Here is a 23,620-nt window from a genome sequence, read left to right as displayed (position 1 = left end):
CACACACACACACACACACACACACACACACACACCTGCAGGAACCACCACACCGATAATTCATTAATTTGCTAAGACCCTACCTCACCTCCCCCTGCACTTGGGCAGACCCACCCCTTGCAGCCAGGCCTACCTCAGTCCTGGCGCTGCAGGCCCCTCCCCCAGAAGGCCCATGCCAGCCTTGCCAGCGCTATGTCCTGCCCACACCCTCCAATATACTTGGCGGGAGCCCACCCAAAGCAGTGCCGCAAGCCTCACAGTGTGTAGGCAGCATGTACATGAGCCAGCACCACTCGGGAGACTCCTACCCCAGGGAGAGGGAAAGACAGCCACACACACATACGCACACGCACACACACACGCACAGACTGCAGCCCTAGCAGTGGATGGGGGGCAGACATCTGGTCTGACTCAAGCCCACGGCAGGCACAGACTGGCCCGTTAGCACGGGGACCAAACCCTGCCTGCTGCAGGTGATTGAACTGAAAAGAGGCTCAGCCACAACAGCAGGGTGCATGCAACACACACAGGAGACACCCCGGGAGCACCAGGTCCTGGAGAAGAGGGGACATTGCACTGCGGGGCACCACAGGACCTCTTCCTTCACAAGGCCACTACTTTCAAGAGCAGGAGGTGTAGCTGACTTTCCTGACACATAGAAACAGAGACTTAGACAAAATGAGGAAACAGAGGAGTTTGCCCCAAATGAAAGAACAGACAAGACCACGAGAGACCTAAGCGAAGCAGAGAAAAGTAATATGCCTGATAGAGAATTTAGAGTAATGATCGTAGAGGTACTCACAGGACTTAAGAGTGGAGGATCTCACTGAGGTCCTTAGCAAACAGAAAACATAAAAAAAGAACCAGAGATGAAGAACTCAATAAATGAACTTAAAACTCCACTAGATGGAATAAATAAACTAGAGGAATCAGAAGAACAGATCAGCATCCTGGAGGATTGTAATGGAAAGCAATCAAGCTGAGCAAGTGAGAGAAAAAAACAAAAACTAGACTTAAGGAATCCAGTGATTCCATCAAGCATAACGACATTCACATTTCTCGGGACCTAGAAGGACAAGACAGAGAATAGGGGTCAGAAAATTTACTTAAGTAACAGCTGGAAACTTCCCAAATCTGGGGAAGGAAACGTATCCAGATCCAGGAGGCACAGAGAGTCCCCCACAAAATCAACTCAAGGAGAGCCACACCAAAACATACAGTAATTAAAATGACTAAAAGTAGTGATAAAGACCATGGTAAAAGCAACAAGAGAAAACAGTTACACGCAATGGAAACTCTATTAGGCCATCTGCAGATTTTTCAGCAGAAACGTTGGAGACTAGAAGGGAGTGGCATGATATATTCAAAGTACTAAAGGAAAAAAATCTGCAGCCAAGAATATTCTAGCCATCAAGTCCATCATCCAAATAGAAGGAGAGAGAGAGTTTCTCAGACAAAAACTAAAGTAGTTCATGGCCACTAAACCAATCCTAAAGAAATATTAAAGAGGATTCTTTGAATGTAAAGGAAAGACCCTAAGTAGGAGTAAGAAAAGTAGGAAGCACAAAAGCAGTAAAAGTAAATCTATCCATAAAAACCAGTCAAGGGACTCAAAATAAAAAGATGCAAAGTTATGACAGACACCATATACCTAAAATATGAGGGGGAGAGGAGTAAAGAATGGGTTCAAACTAAGTGACCATCAACTTAATATAGACTGTTACATGCAGAAGGTACAAAGCTAATGGTAACCACAAATCAAAAACCACTAATAGATACGCAAAGAAATCCAAATATATCACTAAATAAAATCAGTAAACCATAAAAGAGAGCAAGACAGGGCCAAAGATAAAATACAAAAACTACCACAAGTAACAAAATGGCAATAAATATATATCTATCAATAATTATTTTGAATATAAATGGATTCAACACTCCAATCAAAAGATACAGGGTAAGAGTAGATTTAAAAAAGACTCATCTATATGCTGCCTACAAAAGACTCATTTCAGACCTAAAGACATCTGCAGATTGAAAGGGGATAGGAGTGCGTGGGTGGCTCAGTTGGTTAAGTGTCCAACTCTTGATAGCTCAGGTCATGATCTCACAAGTTCATGGGTTCAAGCCCCATGTCGGCCTCCATGCTGACAGTGCAAAGCCTCCTTGGGATTCTCTCCCTCTCTTGCTGCTCCTCTCCCACTCATGCTCGCTCTCTTGCTCTCTCAAAATAAATAAATAAACTTAAAAAAAAAAAAAAGAAAGGGGATAGAGAGACATTGTTCATGCAAATGGATGTCAAAAGAAAGCCAGAGTAGCAATACTTAACGTTGACAAAATAGACTTTAAAATAAAGGCTGTAACAAGACACAAAGAATGACACTATATAATCATAAAGGGAAGAATCCAACAAGAAGATACAACAATTGTAAATATTTATTCACACAACTTGGGAACACTCAAACGCATAAAACAGTTAATAACAAACATAAATGGAATAATTGATAGTATTATAATAACAGTAAAAGACTAACACCCCACTTATATCAATGGACAGATCATCCAAACAGAAAATAAACAGAAGCCATGGCTTTGAATGACACACTGGACCAGACTGGATTTAACAGATATATTCAGAATATCCCATCCTAAAACAGCAGAATACACATTCTTTTCAAATGCACATGTAACATTCTCCAGAATAGGTCACATAGTAGGCCACAAAACAAGTCCCAACAAACTCAAAAAGTTCAGTCATACCATGCATCTTTTCTGACAACAGTGCTGTGAACTACAACCACACACACACACACACACACACACACACACATCTGGAAAGACCACAAATACATGGAGGTTAAATAACGTGCTACTAAACAATGAATGGGTCAACCAAGAAATCCCAGAGGAAATCAAAACATACATAAAGACAAATGAAAATGGAAACACAATGGTCAAAAATCTTTGGGATGCAGCAAAAGCAGTCCTAAGAGAGAAGTTTTTAGCAACACAGGCTGACCTCAAGAAGCAAGAAAAATCTCAAATAACATAACCTTTCACCTAAAGGAGCTAGAAAAAGAACAAACAAAACGCTAAACAAGAAAAGGAAATAAAGATTAGAGCAAAAATAAATAATAGAAACTACAAATAAACAATAGAACAGATAAACAAAAGTGATCAACCTCTAGCCAGGAGAGAGACAGAGAGAGGGAGGGAGAGGGAGAAAGGACTCAAACAAAATCACAAAAGAAAGAGAAGTAACAACAAACACCACAGAAATAGAAACAACTCTAAGAGAATATTATGAAAAACTATATACCAACAAATTGGACAACCTAGAAAACAATGGATAAATTCCTAGAAACATATAACCTCCCAAAACTGAATCAGAAAGAAACAGAAAATTTAAACAGACCGATTACCAGCAATGAAATTGAATCAGTAATCAAAAACTCTCAACAAACAATTTTCTAGGACCAGATAGCTTCACAGGTGAATTCTACCAAACATTTAAAGAAGAGTTCATGGGAGATCCAACATGGCAGAGAAGTAGGGGGATCCGCAGTTCCCTTGTCCCTCAAACACACCAGTGTTGAGGCTAAAGGACTTTGAATTCCAAGAGTCCGGGCTGCAGAGTGACAGAGACATCTCCAGGGGCCCACGGGGACAACCTGGTGGGCCATAGGTGTATGATTGTGAACTGGGAGAGATAAAACAGGTGGCATAGGCACAGATGGGAGGGATTCCCTTCTGCAGAGAGACAAAGAGAAAGAGAGGCTGGGGAAGTATAGGACTGTATCTGAACTAGAGAAAACCCACGGACTGGGATGGACAAAGATCCAATCTCTAACTGCGGGGCTTTCTCAGGACTGGGTCCGGCTGCCCTGTTCGTGTGCCTTGGGAGGAGGGGAGCCAGCCCCGGGTTTGATACCTAGGTCAAGGGCATAGTCTGCAGGGAGAGAAAGCGGTCCTCTACCTGGAGTGCTGTGGGAAGAAGGTATATAACCATCCAAAGAACAAGGACTGCCTGTGTCCACCAGCCAGAGGTCATATATCGGCAGCACAGAGGGGCTTTTCCCTGAAACCAGGGTGTACAGAACGGGACCCTTTAAGACATTGGGGTTTACATCCCAGCTGAGCGCCAGGGAGGTGTGGGCGTCAGCAGAGAGGGACAAACCACCTCGTTTGCGACTGCAGCACAGTGAGAACGACCTGAACAGAGTGGTTTGGGACACCCCGTCCATGGAGGAGAGACTGGGGTGTCACCATTTTTCTCCCAATCACCAATAAGGTGGGACCTCAGGGAACTGACTGACGGCCACGGGAGGCAGGACCCGCCCACACCAAGCCACGCCCCTCCACACCTGCTAACTGCGGATCTACTGGGGCGGGATTGACTGGGATGAACAAAACGCCTCCTCCAGACCAGCGCTGCCACTGCTTCCAAGGCCCCTAGCGGTTTTGCATTTCCTGATTTAATTCTTGGACAATTTTTGTTATATATATGGGGTTTTTTTCTTCCTTTTCTCCTTCTTATCTCTTCCCTTCTCTAGTCTGGCTATTCAGGTTGTTGGTTTGTTTAAGCAGACATTATACATACATATATATATATATATATATATATATATATATATATATATAAAATATTATATATTATATATATTTAATATAATCTATATAAACCTTTTCTATATCTCTTTCTTTATTTTCCTCTCTCTCTCTCTCTCTCTCTCCCTTTCTGGATTAAGCCGTATTGTTTCTCTGCCTGGTCAATTTTCTTTTCTTGTTCCTCACCCCTGTCATTTCTCTCTTTGTATGGGATAAGGCCTCTTCCATCAACACTGCCCCCACCTCGTCATTTTTTTGTTGTTGCTGGTGTTTTGGGGGGCTTTTTGTGGGTTTTTTTTGTTTTTGTTTTGTTTTTTGTTTGTTTGTTTTCTTTTCCAGGGCTACTTCAATGAACAAATCAAAGCACACCTGGTGGCAGGTCCAAAACATCACCACAAGGAGGGAGATAAAGCAACCAGAGACACAACAAAAGAGAGAAAGAAACACACTCCAAAAAACACTTCCTGAAGGGCCAGGCCCTGGACAACGTATGACCCCTCTTTACTATAATAGTGGTCGCAGGTGCAGGACACATAACAAGCTTTTAAAACACATAAAGGACAGAAAACTAACCAAAATAGCCAAAATGACGAAACAGAAGAATTCTCCTCAAAAGAAATCCCAGGAAGAAATTACAGCTAAAGAACTGATCAAAAAAGATATAAACAATATATCTAATCAAGAATTTAGAATAGTCATAAGATTAATCACTGGGCTTGAAAAAAGCATAGAAGACATCAGAAAATCTATTGCTACAGAGATCAAGGAACTAAAAAATAGTCATGATGAATTTAAAAATGCTGTAAATGAGGTGCAAAATAAACTAGAGGTGGTGACAGCAAGGATTGAAGAGGCAGAGGGGAGAATAAGTGAAATAGAAGATAAAATTATGGGAAAAGATGAAGCTGAGAAAAAGAGAGATAAAAAAATTTCTAGACCATGATGGGAGAATTAGAGAACAAAGTGATTCAATGAAATGTAATAATATCCATATCATAGGAGTTCCAGAAGAAGAGAGAGAGAAAGGGGAAGAAGGTGTACTTGAACAAATCAGAGCTGAGAACTTCCCCAATCTGGGGAAGGAAACAGACAATGAAATCCAGGAAGCACAGAGAACTCCCTTCAGACGTAACTTGAATTGATCTTCTGCATGACATATCATAGTGCAACTGGCAAAATACAAAGATAAAGAGAGAATTCTGAAAGCAGCTAGGGACAAATTGGCCTTAACCTACAAGGGTAGACACATAAGGGTGGTAGCAGAACTATCTACTGAAACTTGGTAGGCCAGAAGGAGTGGAAGGAAATATTCAATGTTCTGAATAGGAAAAATATGCAGCCAAGAATCCTTTATCCAGGAAGGCTGTCATTCAGAATAGAAGGAGAGATAAAGGTTTTCCAAGACAAACAAAAACTGAAGGAGTTCATCACCACTAAATCAGCCCTACCAGAGATCCTAAGGAGGACTCTGTGAGTGGATGCTGCAAAGATCATAAGGGACCAGAGACACCACTACAAGCATGAAACCTACAGATAGCACAATGAGACTAAATCAATATCTTTCAGTAATAACCCTGAATGTAAATGGACTAAATGCTCCAATCAAACATAGGGCATCAGAATGGATAAAAAAACAACCCATCTATTTGCTGTCTACAAGAGACACGTTTTAGACCTGAGGACACCTTCAGATTGACAGTGAGGGGATGGAGAACTAGCTATCATGCTACTGGAAGTCAAAAGAAAGCTGGAGTAGCCATACTTATCTCAGACAAACTAGACTTTAAATTAAAGGCTGTAACAAGAGATGAAGAATGGCATTATATAATAATTATGGGGTCTTTCCATCAAGAAGAGCTAGTAATTATAAATGTTTATGAACCCAATTCGAGAGCACCTAAATATATAAAAACAATCACAAACATAAGCAATCTTATTGGTAAGAATGTAGTAATTGCAGGGGACATTACATTAATTCCCCAGTTACAACAATGGACAGATCATCTAGACAGAAAATCAATACAGAAACAATGGCCCTGAATGATACACTGGACCAGATGGACTTGACAGATATATTCAGAACTTTCCATCCAAAAGCAACAGAATACATATTCTTCTCGAGTGCACATGGAACATTGTCCAAGATAGATCACCTACTGGGCCACAAAATAGCCCTCAATGAATATAAAAGAGCTGAGATCATACCATGCACATTTTCATATCACAATGCTATGAAACTTGAAATCAACCACAGGAAAAATTTGGAAAACCTCCAAATGCATGGAGGTTAAAGAACATCCTATTAAAGAATGAATGCGTCAGCAAGGCAATTAAAGAAGAAATTTTAAAATATACGGAAACAAATGAAAATGAAAACACGACAGTCTGAACTCTTTGGGATGCAGCAAAGGCAGTCCTAAAAGGAAAATACATTGCAATCCAGGCCTATCTTGAGAAACAAGAAAAATCCCAAATATAAAATCTAACAGCACACTTAAAGGAAATAGAAGCAGAACGGCAAAGAAACCCCAAGGCTAGCAGAAGAAGAGAAATAATAAAGATCATAGCAGAAATAAACAATATAGAATCTAAAAAAACAGTAGAACAGATCAATGAAACAAAGAGTTGGTTTTTTGAAAAAATATACAAAATTGATAACCCCCTAGACAGACTTCTCAAAAAGAAAAGAGAGGGCACCCAAATAGATAAAATCATGAATTAAAATTGACTTATCACAACCAATCCCTCAGAAATACAATTATCAGAGAATACTATGAAAAATTATATGCCAACAAACTGGGCAACCTGGAAGAAATGGACAAATTCCTAGACACCCACACACTACCAAAACTCAAATGAGAAGAAATAGAAAATTTGAACAGATCCATAACTAATGAAGAAATTGAATCAATTATCAAAAATCTCCCAGCAAATAAGAGTCCTGGGCCAGATGGCTTCCCAAGGGAATTCTACCAGACATTTAAAGCAGAGTTAATACCTATCCTTCTCAAGCTGTTCCAAAAAAATAGAAATGGAAGGAAAGCTTCCAGACTCATTCTATGAAGCCAGCATTACCTTGATTCCCAAACCAGACTGAGAGCCCACAAAAAAAAGAGATTTATAAGCTACTATCCCTGATGAACATGGATGCAAAAATTCTCAACAAGATACTAGCAAATTGAATTCAACAGCATATAAAAAGAATTATCCACCATGATTAAGTGAGATTCATTCCTGGGCTGCAGGGCTGCCTCAGTATTCACAAATCAATCAATGTGATTCATCACATTAATAAAAGAAAGGATAAAAATCATCTGATCCTGTCAGTAGCTTCAGAAAAAGCATTTGACAAAATACAGCATCCTTTCTTAATAAAAACCCTCAGGAAAGTCAGGATAGAAGGAACATACCTAAACATCATAAAAGCCATATATGAAAAGTCCACAGCTAATACCATCCTCAATGGGGAAAAACTGAAAGCTTTCCCCCTGAGATCAGGAACATGACAAGGATGTCCCCTCTCACCACTGTTGTTTAACATAGTGTTGGAAGTCCTAGCAGCAGCAATCAGACTACAAAATGAAATAAAAGGCATCAAAATTGGCAAAGAAGAAGTCAAGCTTTCACTTTTGGCAGACAACATGATACTCTATGTGGAAAACCCGAAAGACTCCACCAAAAAGGCTACTAGAACTGATACATGAATTCAGCAAAGCCATAGGGCACAAAATCAATGCACAAAAATTGGTTGCATTTCTATACACCAACAATTAATCAACAGAAAGAGAAATCAAGAAATTGATCCCATTTACAATTGCGCCAAGAACCATAAAATACCTAGGAATAAGCCTAACCAAAGATGTAAAAGATCTGTATGCTGAAAACTATAGAAAACTTATGAAGGAAATTGAAGAAGATACAAAGAAATGGAAAAATATCCCATGCTCATGGATTGGAAGAATAGATATTGTTAAAATGTCAATACTACCCAAAGCAATCTACACATTCAATGCAATCCCAATCAAAATTGCACTGGCATTTTTCTCAAAGCTAGAACAAACAACCCTGACATTTGTATAGAACCACAAAAGACCCCGAATAGCCAAAGTAATACTGAAAAAGAAAACGGAAGTGGGAGGCATCACAATCCCAGACTTTAGCCTCTACTACAAAGCTGTAATCATCAAGACAGTATGGTATTGGCACAAAAACAGACACATAGACCAATGGAATAGAATCAAGAACCCACAATTGGACCCCAAAACCCATGGCCAATTAATCTTTAACAAAGCAAGAAAGAGTATCCAATGGAAAAAAGACAGTCTCGGGGCACCTGGGTGGCTCAGTCGGTTGAGCGTCCGACTTCAGCTCAGGTCATGATTTCACGGTTCACGAGTTCGAGCCCCACGTCAGGCTCTGTGCTGATGGCTCACAGCCTGGAGCCTGCTTCAGATTCTGTGCCTCCCTCTCTCTCTGCCCCTCCCCCACACATATTCTGTTTCTCTCTCTCTCAAAAATAAATAAAAACATTAAAAAAAGTTTAAAAAAAAAGAAAAAAGACAGTCTCTTTAGCAAATGGTCCTGGGAGAACTGGACAGCAACATGCAGAAGAATGAAACTGGACCACTTTCTTACACCATACACAAAAATAAACTCAAAATGGATGAAAGACCTAAATGTGAGACAGAAAACCATCAAAATCCTAGAGGAGAAAGCAGGCAACAACTTTTTGACCTCAGCCCCAGCAATTTCTTGCTCGACACATCCCCAAAGTCAAGGGAATTAAAAGCAAAAATGAACTATTGGGACCTCATCAACATAAAAAGTTTCTGCACTGCAAAGGAAACAATCAACAAAACTGAAAGGCAATCGACAGAATGGGAAAAGATATTTGCAAATGACATATCAGATAAAGGGTTAGTATCCAAAATCTATACAGAACTTAACCAAACTCAAGAACCAAAAAACAAATAATCCAGTGAAGAAATGGGCAGAAGACATGAATAGACATTTTTCCAAAGAAGACATCCAAATGGCTAATAGACACATGAAAAGATGCTCAACTTTGCTCATCATCAGGAAAATACAAATCAAAACCACAATGAGATACCACCTCACACTGATCAGAGTGGCTAAAATTAACAACTCAGGAAACACAGATGCTGGTGAGGATGTGGAGGAACAGGAACCCTCTTGTACTGTTGGTGGGAATGCAAACTGGTGCAGACGCTCTGAAAAACAGTGTGGGGATTCCTCAACAAATTAAAAACAGAACTACCCTACAACAAATAATAGCACTACTAGGAATTTATTCAAGGGATATAGGAGTGCTGATGCATAGGGGCACAGGTAGCCCAATGTTTATAGCAGCGCTTTCAACAATAGCCAAATTATGGGAAGATTCTAAATGTCCATCAACTGATGAATGGATAAAGAAGATGTGGTTTATATATACAATGGAATACTACTTGGCAATGAGAAAGAATGAAATCGTGCCATTTGCAGCAATGTGGATGGAACTGGGAGGTATTATGCTAAGTGAAATAAGTCAGTCAGAGAAAGACAGTTATCATGTTTTCACTCATATGTGGAACTTAAGAAACTTAATAAAAGACCAAGGGAAGGGGAAAAAATAGTTACAAACAGAGAGGGAGGGAGTCAGCCCATAAGAGACTCTTAATACAGACAGCAAACTGAGGGTTGATGGAGGGGTGGGGGAGAGGGGAACTGGGTGATGGGCATTGAGGAGGGCACTTGTTGGGGTGAGCACTGGTTGTTGTATGGAAACAATGAACCACGGGAATCTACCCCCAAAACCAAGAAAATGCTTTACACACTGTATATTAACCAATTTGACAATAAATTGTATTTAAAAAAAGAAATTAGATAGGATTATATTCATTTTTGAGAAATGTTAAATAAAAACCATATGCACCTATAAATAAATAAATAAATAAATAAATAAATAAATAAATAAATAAATAACAGAGAAAGGTATTACATGCAATAAAAGTCAATCATGTTGGGAAAAAAAATTAAAGAAGAGCTCATATCTATTGTTCTCAAATATTCCAAAAAATAGAAGGAAAGCTTCCAAATCCATTCTATGAGGCCAGAAAAACCTACCAAATCCAGATAAAGACACTAGAAAAAAAAAAAAAGACACCACAAAAAAACAGAACTACAGGCCAATACCTTTGATGAAAATAGATGCAGAAATCACCAACTAAAAGTTAGCAAGCCATATCCAACGATACATTTTAAAAAATCATTTACCACGATAGAGCAAGTGGAATTTATTCCCAGGATGCAAGGATGGTTCAATATTTGCAAATCAATCAATGTGATACATCACATCAACAAGAGAAAGGATAAAAACTATATGCTCATTTTCATAGACACTGAAAATGTATTTTACAAAGTCCAACAAACATTCATGACAAAAGACCTCAGCAAGAGCACATTGCTGGCTCAGTCACTAGAGCGTGCAACTCTTGACTGCAAGGTTCTGAGTTGAAACCCCATGTTGGGTGCAAAAATTACTTAAAAATAAAATCTTAAAGGGAAGGAGCCAAGATGGCAGAACAACATGGAAGGTTTTTTGTTTGTTTGTTTTTCGGGTTTTTTTTTTTTTGCGTCTCACGTCCATGAAATACAGCCATATCAACGCTAAACTATCCTGCACACCTAGAAAACTGATTTGAGGATTAACACAAAAAGCTACACAACCTGAACCACAGAACTACAGAACTCAGCTAGACATCAGTGGACTAAATGCTCCAGGGTAACAGAATGGATAAGAAAACAAGATCCATCTATATGCTGTTTACAAGAGACCCACTTTAGACCTAAAGACACCTTCAGATTGAAAGTAAGGGGATGGAGAACCATCTATCATGCTAATGGTCGACAAAAGAAAGCCAGAGTAGCCATACTTATATCAGACAATCTAGACTTTAAAATAAAGACTGTATCAAGAGATGCAGAAGGGCATTATGTCATAATCAAGGGGTCTATCCACCAAGAAGACCTAACAATCGTAAACATTTATGTGCCAAATGTACAGGCACCCAAATATATAAATCAATGAATCACAAACATAAAGAAACTCATCAATACTAATACCATAATAGTAGGGGACTTCAACACCCCACTTAAAACAATGGACAGATCATCTAAACAGAAAATCAACAAGGAAACAATGGCATTTAATGGCACACCGGACCGGATGGACTTAACTGATATATTCAGAACATTACATCCTACAGCAGCAGAATACACATTCTTCTCCAGTACACATGGAAGATTCTCCAGAATATACCACATACTGGGACACAAGTCAGCCCTCAACAAGTGCAAAAAGATTGAGATCATACTGTGCATATTTTCAGACTACAATGTTAGGAAACTCAAAATCAACCACAAGAAAAAATTTGGAAAGATAACAAACACTTGGAAACTGAAGAACATCCTACTAAAGAATGAATGGGCCAACCAAGCAGTTAAAGAGGAAATTAAAAAGTACATGGAAGCCAATGAAAATGATAACACCACAGCCCAAAACCTCTGGGATGCAGCAAAGGCAGTCATAAGAGGAAAGTATATAGCAATCCAGGCCTTGCTAAAGAAGGAAGAAAGGTCTCAGATACACAACCTAACCTTATGCCTTAAAGAGCTGGAAAAAGAACAGCAAATAAAACCCAAGATCAGCAGAAGACAGGAAATAGTAAAGATTAGAGCAGAGATCAATGCTGTCGAAACCAAAAAAAAAGTAGAACAGATCAATGAAACGAGAGGCTGGTTCTTTGAAAGAATTAACAAAATTGATAAACCACTGGCCAGTTTGATCAAAAAGAAAAAGGAAGGGACCCAAATAAATAAAATCAATAATGAAAGAGGAGAGATCACAACCAACACAACAGAAATAAAAACAATAATAAGAGAATATTATGAACAATTATATGCCAATAAAATGGGTAATCTGGAAGAAATGGACAAATTCCTAGAAACACATACACTACCAAAACTGAAACAGGAAGCAATAGAAAATTTGAACAGACCCATAACCAGTAAGGAAATTGAATTAGTAATCAAAACTCTCCCCAAAAACAAGAGTCCAGGGCCAGATGGCTTTCCAGGGGAATTCTACCAAATATTTAAGGAGGAGTTAATACCTATTCTCTTGAATCTTGAAGTTGTTCCAAAAAATAGAAATGGAAGGAAAACTTCCAAACTCTTTCTATGAAGCCAGCATTACCTTGATTCCAAAACCAGAGACCCCACTAAAAAGGAGAACTATAGACCAATTTCTCTGATGAACATGGATGCAAAATCCTCAACAAGATATTAGCCAACCGGATCCAACTATACACTAAAAAAGTTATTCACCACAACCAAGTGGGATTTATACCTGGGATGCAGGGCCAGTTCAATATCCACAAAACAATCATTGTAATTCATCACATCAATAAAAGAAAGGACAAGAACCACATGATCCTCTCAATAGATGCAGAGAAAGCATTTGACAAAGCATCCTTTGTTGATAAAAACCCTCAAGAACGTAGGGATAGAAGGATCATACCTCGAGATCATAAAAGTCATATATGAAAGACCCACTGCTTATATCATCCTCAATGGGGAAAAACTGAGAGCTTTCCCCCTAAGGTCAGGAACAAGACAGGGATGTCCACTCTTTCCACTGTTATTCAACATAGTATTGGAAGTCTTAGCCTCAGCAATCAGACAACACAAAGAAATAAATGGCATCCAGATCGGCCAGGAGGAGGTCAAACTTTCACTCTCCACAGATGACATGATACTCTATATGGAAAACCCAAAGGATTCCACCAAGAAACTGCTATAACTGATTCATGAATTCAGCAAAGTTGCAGGATATAAAATCAATGCACAGAAATCGGTTGCATTCCTATACACCAACAACGAAACAACAGAAAGAGAAACCAAGGAACTGATCCCATTTACAATTGCACCAAAAACCATAAAATACCTAGGAATAAATCTAACCAACGAGGTGAACAATCTATACACTGAAACTATAGAAAGCTTATGAAAGAATTTGAAGAAGACACCAAAAAATGGAAAAATGGAAAAAATGGAAAAATATTCCATGCTCCTGGATAGGAAGAACAAATATTGTTAAAATGTCAATACTACCCAAAGCAATCTACATATTCAATGCAATCCCTATCAAAATAACACCAGAATTCTTCACAGAGCTAGAACAAATAATCCTAAAATGTGTATGGAACCAGAAAAGAAACCAAAGCAATCTTGAAAAAGAAAACCAAAGTAGGAGGCATCACAATCCCAGACCTCAAGCTGTATTACAAAGCTGTAATCATCAAGACAGTATGGTACTGACACAAGGACAGACACTCAGATCAAAGGAACAGAATAGAGAACCCAGAAATGGACCCACAAACATATGGCCAACTAATCTTTGACAAAGCAGGAAAGAATATCCAATCGAATAAAGACAGTCTCTTCAGCAAGTGGTGCTGGGAAAACTGGACAGCGACATGCAGAAGAATGAACCTGGACCACTTTCTTACACCATACACAAAAATAAACTCAAAATGGATGAAAGACCTCAATGTAAGACAGGAAGCCATCAAAATCCTCGAGGAGAAAGCAGGCAAAAACCTCCTTGATCTTGGTTGCAGCAACTTCTTACTCAACATGTCTCTGGAGGCAAGGGAAACAAAAGCAAAGATGAACTATTGGGACCTCATCAAGATAAAAAACTTCTTCACAGCGAAGGAAACAATCAGCAAAACTAAAAGGCAACCGATAGAATGGGAGAAGATATTTGCAAATGACATATCAGATAAAGGGTTAGTATTCAAAATCTATAAAGAACTTATCAAACTCAACACCCAAGAAACAAATAACCTAGTGAATAAATGGGCAAAAGACATGAATAGACACTTCTCCAAAGAAGACATCCAGGTGGCCAACCGACGCATGAAAAAATGTTCAACTTCATTCATCATCAGGGAAATGCAAATCAAAACCACAACGAGGTACCACCTTACACCTGTCAGAATGGCTAATATTAACAACTCAGGCAACAACAGATGTTGGCGAGGATGCGGAGAAAGAGGATCCCTTTTGCATTGTTGGTGGGAACGCAAGCTGGTGCAGCCACTCTGGAAAACAATATGGAGGTTCCTCAAAAAGCTAAAAATAGAACTACCCTATGATCCAGCAATTGCACTACAAGGTATTTATCCAAGGGATACAGGTATGCTGTTTCAAAGGGGTACAGGCGCCCCAATGTTTATAGCAGCAGTATCAACAATAGCCAAAGTATGGAAAGAGTCCAAATGTCCATCGATGGATAAATGGATAAAGAAGTGGTGTGTGTGTGTGTATATATATATATATATATATGTGTGTGTGTGTGTGTGTGTGTGTGTGTATACACACACACACACACACACACACACACACACACAACGGAGTATTACTCGGCAATCAAAAAGAATGAAATCTTGCCATTTGCAACTACATGGATGGAACTGGAGGGTATTATGCTAAGTGAAATTACTCAGAGAAAGACAAAAATCATGACTTCACTCATATGAGGACTTTAAGAGAAAAAACAGATGAACATAAGGGAAGGGAAAGAAAAATAATATAAAAACAGGGATGGGGACAAAACAGAAGAGACTCATAAACATGGAGAACAAACTGAGGGTTACTGGAGGGGTTGTGGGAGGGGGGATCAGCTAAATGGGCAAGGGGCACTAAGGAATCTACTCCTGAAATCATTGTGGCCCTATATGCTAACTAACTTGGATGTAAATTAAAAAAAAAAAATTAAGTAAAATCTTTTTTAAAAAGCCATTAGCAAAGTAGGTTTAGAAGGAACAGACTTCAACATCATAAAGGCCATATATGAAAAACCCACAGCTAATATCATACTCACTGGGGAAAAACTGAGAGCTTTTCCTTAAAGACAGGTGCAAGACAAAGATGTCCACTCTCAACACTTTTATTCAACATATTACTGGAAGTCCTGGCCACAGCAATCAGACAACAAAAAGCAATAAAAGACATCCAAATTGGTAAGCAAGAATGAATTCAGTAAAGTCCCAGGATACAAAATCAATGTGTAAGAATCTGTTGCATTTTGGGGCACCTGGGTGGCTCAGTTAAGCGTCTGACTTTGGCTCAGGTCATGATCTCATGGTTTGTGAGTTCAAGCCCCATGTCAAGCTCTGTGCTGACAGCCCAGAGCCTGGAGCCTGCTTTGGATTCTGTGTTCCCTCTCTCTCTGCTGCTCCCCCACTCATGCTCTGTCTCTCTCGCTCTCTCTCAAAAATAAATATAGATGTTAAAGAAATTCTTTTAATCTATTTTGTTTCTTCACAGTAATAATGAAACAGCAATAAGACAAATTAAGAAAATAATTCCATTTACAATTGTAAAATATTGATGAAAAACTGAAGATGACACAAATAGAAAGATATTCCATGTTTATAGATTGGAAGAAAAAAGATTATTAAAATGTCCATACCACCCAAAGCAATCTACAGATTTAATGCAATCCCTATCACAATACCAACAGCATTTTTCACAGAACTAGAACAAACAATCCCACAATTTGTATGGAACCCCAAAAGACCCTGAACAGCCAAAGCAATCTTGAAAAAGAAAAAGTTGGAGATATCATGATTCCAAATTTCAAGTGATACTAGAAAGCTGTAGTAATCAAAACAGTATGGTACTGGCACAAAAACAGACACATAAATCAATGGGACAGAATAGAAAGCCCAAGAAAACACCCACAATTTTATGGTCAATTAATCTTCGCCAAAGGAGGCAAGAGTATGCAATGGGAAAAAGACAGTTTTTCAACAAACGGTGTTGGGAAAACTGGGCAGCCACATGCAAAAGAATGAAACTGGACCATTTTCTTACACCATACACAAAAATAAACTGGATTAAGGACCTGACAGTAAAACCTGAAACCATAAAAACCCTTGAAGAGAGCACAGGCAGTAATTTCTATCTCATTGGCTGTAGCGATATTTTTCTAGATATGTCTCCTAAGGCAAGGGAAACAACGGTAAAAATAAACGGTAAAAAATAAACGGTAAAATAAACTACATGAAAATGAAAAGCTTCTGCACAAAGAAGGAAACAATCAACAAAACTAAAAGGCAACCCATGAAATGGGAGAAGATATTTGCAAATGACATATCTGATAAAGGGTTAGTATCCAAAATATACAAAGAACTAGAACTGAACACCAAAACACAAATACCAATCCAATTAAAAAATGGACAGACAAGGGGTGCCTGGGTGGCTCAGTTGGGTGAGCATCAAACTTCGGCTCAGGTCATGATCTTGTGGTTCACGAGTTCGAGCCCCACGTCAGGCTCTGTGCTGACAGCTCGGAGCCTGGGGCCTGTGTCTCGCTCTCTCTCTGCCCCTCCCCCACTCGCACTCTCTCTCAAAAACAAAGAAACATTAAAAAACAGTTTTTTAAAATGGATAGACAACATGAATAGACATTTTCCCCAGGAAGACATACAGATGGCCAACAGACACGTGAAGAGGTGCTCAAAAAAATAAAAATAGAAATAAAAAGATGCTCAACATCACTAATCGTCTGGGAAATACAAATCAAAACTCAATGAGATATCGCTTCACACCTGTCACACTTCACACCTGCCTGCTATAAGAAAACAGTAGGCGTTGGTGAGGATGTGGAGAAAAAGGACCCCTCTTGTGCTGTTGGCGGGAATGCAAACTGGTGCAGCCACTCTGGAAAACAGCATGGAAGTTTCTCAGAATGTTAAAAATACAAGTACCCTACGATCCAGTAATTGCACTACTGGGTACTTACCCATACAAATCACTAATTGAAAGGATACATACACCCCTATGTTTATGGCAGCATTATTTACAACAGCCAAATTATGAAAGCAGCCCACGCGTCCATCGATCGATGAACGGATGAAAAAGATGTGGTGTCGGGGCTCCTGGCCGGCTCAGTCGGTAGAGCATGCAAGTCTTGATGTCAGAGTGGTGAGTTCAAGTCCCACATGGGGCGTAGAGCTTACTTAAAAAACAAAGTATATATATAATATATGTATTACACACACACACACACACACACACACACACACACACACACTGGAATATTATTCAGCCATAAAAAGAGTGAAATCTTGCCATTTGCAACAACGTGGATGAGACTAGAGGGTATAGATTATGTGAAGGGAAATAAGCCAGTCCGAAAAAGACAAATACCATATGATTCACTCATAGGTGGAATTTAAGAAACAAATGAACACAGGATAAAGAGACAAACCAAAAAATAGACTTTGAACTGTGGAGAACAAACCGATGGTTACCCCGGGGGGGGGGGGGGGGGGGGGGAGGGGGAAGGAGGGAAGTAGGTAAAGGGGATTAACAGCACACTTGCTGTGTTGAGCCCCGAGTCATGTACAGAATTGCTGGATCACTGCGCAGTATTCCAGAAACGAATAAATTGCTGTATGTTAATTAGGATGGAATTAAAATGCTTTAGGGGCGCCTGGGTCTGCTCAGGTCATGATCTCACCGGTCATGGGCTCAAGCCGCACCTCGGGCTCCGGGCGACATTGCAGAGCCTGCTTGGGATTCTCTCTCTGCCTCTCTGCTCCTCCTCCACGCACACGCCTGCACGCTTTCTCTCTCTCAAATAAACAACCCCCCCCCCATGTTTTAAAGCATTTATGGCAAAAATAATAATATATAAAACATAAAATGAATGCGGAAAGATAAACACCATTTGCATGTAGCTGCCCGGGGATTTGGGGGATCCGATCTCAGAACGGAGGGGGTCACTGAGAAGCCGCAGAAATGCACAGGCCGAGGCATTTCCTTTCCCAAACTGCTGGCTGCCTGCTGTAAGACTCCGAAGGCTGCACCCGACACCCAGCAGGCCACACCGTGTGGTGTCCTGCAAAGAAGGCGGGGTTAGAGCCTCGGGGATCCTGACTACCGCTCCCCACCCGACACCCACAAAGGAGAGGGTCCTGCCCTAATGCCAGGACGTGGGAGCGCACAGATTCATCTTAAGAGTCTTTTGTTGCCAGGCGGTCGCTGCCTCCCGGCAAGTCCGGGAAGCACCAGGGGCCGTCCCGCCCACTCACTGCAGCGGGCTGTCACCGGGGGCGCCGCTGGCCTACGCCCCACACCCAGACACCCTCCGCAGGGCCAGGGGCACTTCCCAGGCCCTCCCTTCCTCCGCTCCAGGGGCAGGCTCTGTCTGGGAGGCCACAGCAGGGAGGAGGTTCATTCATGCCGGAACACTGGAGGCGCAAACCGCGGTCCGGACCTGCCAGTGAGCGGCGCTGCTGAGCCTCAGCCTGCTCTGGGGTCAGCCACAGCACCCACCACCTGGCCTTGGGGTGAGGCTCCCCCGCCCCAGGGAGAGCCTGGGCACAGGGGTGGCTGGCCAGCTACAGGCTGCCTGGGAGAGGTCTGCGGCTTAGGGGTCTGCTCTACAGGAAGCGTGGGAACTAATGCAACAGGACAAAAAATCTGCGCCAGAAATCCGGGAAGAAAACTCCAGAAAAGAGCTTGCAATATAAGAAAAAAATACAGTGCACGGGCTTTGTTATTTTCTGGAAAGCAGTAACAGCAGAGCTGAGCTGAACGGAGCGCTAGAGCATCAGAAACAAGACGGAGAAGTCCCTTCACTGCCGGGGGACCCATGGCCTCATCCCTGGCGTAGCCTTGGGACCAGATACCGCTCCAGCTCGGTACCGCTCCCAGGCCCCGCTCCCCACACCTCCTGTCCTTGGATTCTGAGATTTCTTTTTCCTTCATGTTGCCCCCACATTTTCAGGGATCTCGGACCACCCAGAGGGAGGACCTAGACACTGCTCGGCCACCCCTCCCGCCCACCACCCCCCCTCCCCCGCCACCCGAGGCGGCCTCAGAGGTGTCCCATGTGGGAAAGGGGTCAGGGCTTGGCTTCCTCCCCAGACCCTGGGAGCCTCTTTTCATATGGTAATCGCTTGCAGGACCCAGCTCCAAAATTTGGGCCGCTTCCCACCCAGGGTCCTTTGTGACACTCCTTCCTGCAAAATGGTCCTGGACCCTCCGGAGGGAGGAGAAGGGGAGGGAGACTCAGGAGGGCCTCTGTGGGAGAATTGACTGGGGCAGGGCTGGCTCTAAGTGGCTCCTGGAACAGAGCCCTCCTGTCACCCCTTCCCGCCTGAGGGTCTCTGCACTTCCCACCCCACCCCCACCGGCCCCCCAGCCTCGGGGTTGCAGCTGACGGTTGCCTGGGCAACCTGGCTCCCTCCCAGCCTGGCCTTGGTCTCTTCGGAGCAGGACTCTGGGCACCGCAGACAATGCTCTCTGCGGGAGCCGGATGGTGAGGAGCTCAGGAGTGGGCCAAGTGGGGGGCCCCCACTCCATTTTGAGGGGGCTGTGAACAAAGACTGGGGAGGGCAACCTTGAGCAAGTTATTTAAAATATATCTCCCTTTCCCCTTTCAGAAGGGACAGACAGGATCTAACGGGCAGACTTGCTGTGAGGATTTGATGAGGAAGGTTGAATGCTTGTTCCTGGGCCTAATGCACGAGTCTCTGCACCTCCCGCCTGCGAATCAGGAGCCCTCCACTCGTGCTGGACAGTGTCCAGACCCGACCCAGAGGGCCCCTGGAGGGCTGACAGGCCTTCTCCACCAGCCTGGCTCGGACACCAGCACAGGGCTCTGCTCGGAGCGCCTTCTTGTCTCTGGGCCTCTGCCTGGTTCACAATACCCTCCTTTGGTGTGGCTGAATGGTCTCCTCCTCCAGGAAGTCTTCCCTTGACAGCCAAGGAAAATCCAGCCCCTTTCCTCTGTGCCTTACACCTAGAACCCACTGGTCTGCTCTTCCATGGGCCGGACCCTCCCCACTCTGAGACTGCTCATCTCTCCCCCCAGCTTGCCAGAACAGAAGGTTGAGCCCTGTCCTCTGCTCCTGGGAATGGGCTGAAGGTCACCTTGTCCGCATCCTCATCCCAAGGCAGGAGTGCTGGGAATAAAGACAGGTGGAGAGTCCTGGGGCCTGAGCAGGTAGGGACCGCCCCTTCTCTGCCAGCAAGGCCGGGTCTAGAGGGCAGCAATTTCAGTGCCAGTGATTTCAGGGGAAGCCCTCCCTGCCGGGAGACCCCGTTTGGACTGTCCAACTGCCAGGTCCTGTGGTGGCCACTCAGCCCCTCCCCTCCGAAGCAGCTGAGCCCCAACCCCACTAGGCCTTGCAGCCAGAAGTAGGCCCAACCGCTCTGCCCCTCTCTGGGACCAGGGAGCCCAGGGGGCCCTCACCGGAATGAGAGCAGCTCCCGGGAAGGCAGCAGGGATGACTGGATTGCTGGGGTCCGGAAGCAGATGCAAGTTCCCACCCTGGTGCCCCCCACTCCTGTGTCCTGGGCCAACACACTGACCTCTCAGAGCTACAGTTTCCTCACCTGGAAAATGGGGATGATGGCATCTACCCCTTTGTAAGAAAAGTAATTGTTTCTTCCTGCTTGGCAGGAAGGCACTGAAAGATGAAGGCGTAGAGCTTGAGAAGTTCACGTCAGTCTGTCCTCTAAGGATGGAACAGCCAGGTGTGAGCACTGACTGCCATTTCAGGGCTCCCATGCCATGGCAGATCACCTGGGTCATTGTCACTGTTTTGTCTCCTTGGGATGACCCTCCCCCCCCCCCCCCACTGGAGAGGGCTCCGACAGGGCGAGGGGTGCTCACTGGCTGGACACCCACAGACCTCCTGTTCACGATCCCACCCATCCTGACACCCTGGAGGGCTCTGAGGCTCCCTTCCTGTGGATGACCCCTCCACCCCCAAGGCTCACTGAGTTGGGCAATTGGTCCGGCCACAGCCGGTGTCAAACCCACACATGTTGACCGGCAGCCCATGGTTTGCCCTTGGACCAGCGTTCAGAGTTCAGTCTTTGGATCTCCTGCATTCGAACAACCGGGGTGCATGTTAAAACGCATCTCCCCGGGCCGAACCCAGGTTTAATGAGTCAGAGTCTCAAATGCATACCTAAGCTCAAGACGCCGGGTGCCCTAACCCTCCCGCGCAGCAGAGCAGGGGAGACGGGGTGGGGGGAGGGCACAGGAAAAACGAGGGTGACCGTCGGAAGGAGCTCCCATATACCGGCCCCTGGGAGCAGCGAGCACAGAGGGTACCCCTCGTTCTGCAAGCAGATCTCTACCAGCACTCGGGCTGCTCACGAGGTTTACAAACCGTGGTGGGAGCTGCGTGGCTTGGGCGGGATGCGGGGCTTGGGCTCCACCTCACAGGGCTGCTGTGGCCATGAAGTGGCCGAGCCGCCCGGAGTCCTGCTTCTCCTGTTGCCGTGCTGACAGCCTCGACCTCGAAGGCCTGGCCGGAACCCGGTGGGAGGCCGGCCACATCCTAGAATCACCTGGTGGCACCCAGGCCACACCTGCGGCAGAGCTCACCAAGACCCTTTAGCGCCTCCAGGTGATTCGTGCGCTGGCCCAGCTACCGCCTCCCCTCCCCCAGGCTACCATTAGCCTCTCCTCCAGAGCCACTCGGGTCTTAACCCGGAGGTGATACCTGTGGGGGGCTAGTATGCTAGTACTGTAATTCACACCCCCTAAGGAATATAGGAAAATCCTGGGAATTTATTTTTTTTTACTGTTTATTTATTTTGAGAGAGAGAGCGAATCCCAAGCAGGCTCCGGCTGTCAGCACAGAGCCCGACGTGGGGCTCAAACTCGTGAACGGTGAGATCATGGCCTGAGCCGAAATCAAGTGTCAGACGCTCAACCAACTGAGCCACCTCCATACTGAGGTGTATTTTTAAAACTCTTTTAAAACACCTATAATCCCATCGCCCCCAAATCAACCATCCCTTAACATTTCACTAAGATCCCCAAGGTTCTCTGTGTATGTGGGATTTCTGTGGTTGCTTTTAGTAAAATTAAGGTCATGTTCTATATAGACAGCTGTAGCCTACTTGCCTCATTTCCCATGAACGTCAGGTGCTTAATATTCTACTTTACAGATACATCGTTTGGGGAACTTAGGTATTTCCAAATTTTTGCTTTTATGAGTAACATGCAGGGCTATTTGATAACATCCACCTTTCTTCGCATTTCAAAGTAATACAAGTTTATTGGACATAAATGTTAATCAACCTAACTTTTTTATTAGCCATCTGTAAGACCCCAGAGGGGAAGAAGCTGAGACAGCAAATTTGATACAGCTTCCGGAACTGTTTTTTGGTTTTGCACTCACACTTATGGGGGGATGGCTAGTCCCCCCGTCTCAGGGTAAACATGATTTACAGGCTGGCCCTCCCCTCGAGAACACCCTTCTGAGTGTCTGGACCGCACACAGCCCTCTGTGCTTGTCCCCAGAGAGCCCTGGGTCCTGCATCAATCCAAACCTGCTCTCCACCCTGCCACCTTCACGGCCAAACACCTCCTGCCCCCACACAGGCCACTCTCCGGGTCTGCTTTGGTAAAGGCTCCCAGGAGGCTGATGAGATGGGTCCACAAAAGGAGAGGGGTCCTCCTACTATACCCTCTGGTTCAACTACTTTCTCCGTGACCCAAGTCTTAGAGGTATTTTCTGTTGTTCTGTGTACTTTCCCCTCGGGGGTGGCTTTGAGGCTCATGGCCCAGGCTCAGACCCCCAGGAAATCCCAGCTTGCTCCAGAATCAAGGCTGGACCTGGCATCCTTTTGTGTTTAGGGTAGCTGTTATAGGTAACAAGAACCAAGGGGAACACTACTTTGCCTTTCTCTTACTAGTCTGCATTTCCCGATGCATCCAGTGACACGCACACACATACCCAAGATTGGATTCATCTCCGAATTCCACTGGTAACTTTGCCTTTAGTAGCTGGGGGCCACATGCCTGCAGCTCCACCCCCAGGGTGACCACGTGGCCACCCAGGAATGTCTTCTTCTTTTCTCTTCCCAAACCACTGCTTCTGGGAGCCAGGGCCCAGCTAGCAAATCC

At 43.5% G+C, this 23,620-nt stretch overlaps 1 long non-coding RNA gene across 1 annotated transcript in view; it reads right to left on the bottom strand.

Moving 5' to 3' along the window:
* LOC123385810 overlaps positions 1-23,620 on the bottom strand; it is a 24,710-nt gene extending 1,090 nt beyond the window's left edge. Inside the window, exon 1 of the long non-coding RNA XR_006598863.1 lies at positions 23,451-23,620. This is a non-coding gene — a long non-coding RNA (uncharacterized LOC123385810). The remainder of the gene's footprint in view (positions 1-23,450) is intronic.

Source organism: Felis catus, chromosome B3 (genome assembly GCF_018350175.1).
Source record: "Felis catus isolate Fca126 chromosome B3, F.catus_Fca126_mat1.0, whole genome shotgun sequence".
NCBI classification, from domain to species: domain Eukaryota; kingdom Metazoa; phylum Chordata; class Mammalia; order Carnivora; family Felidae; genus Felis; species Felis catus.
This window is presented reverse-complemented; position numbering and strand designations above follow the sequence as displayed.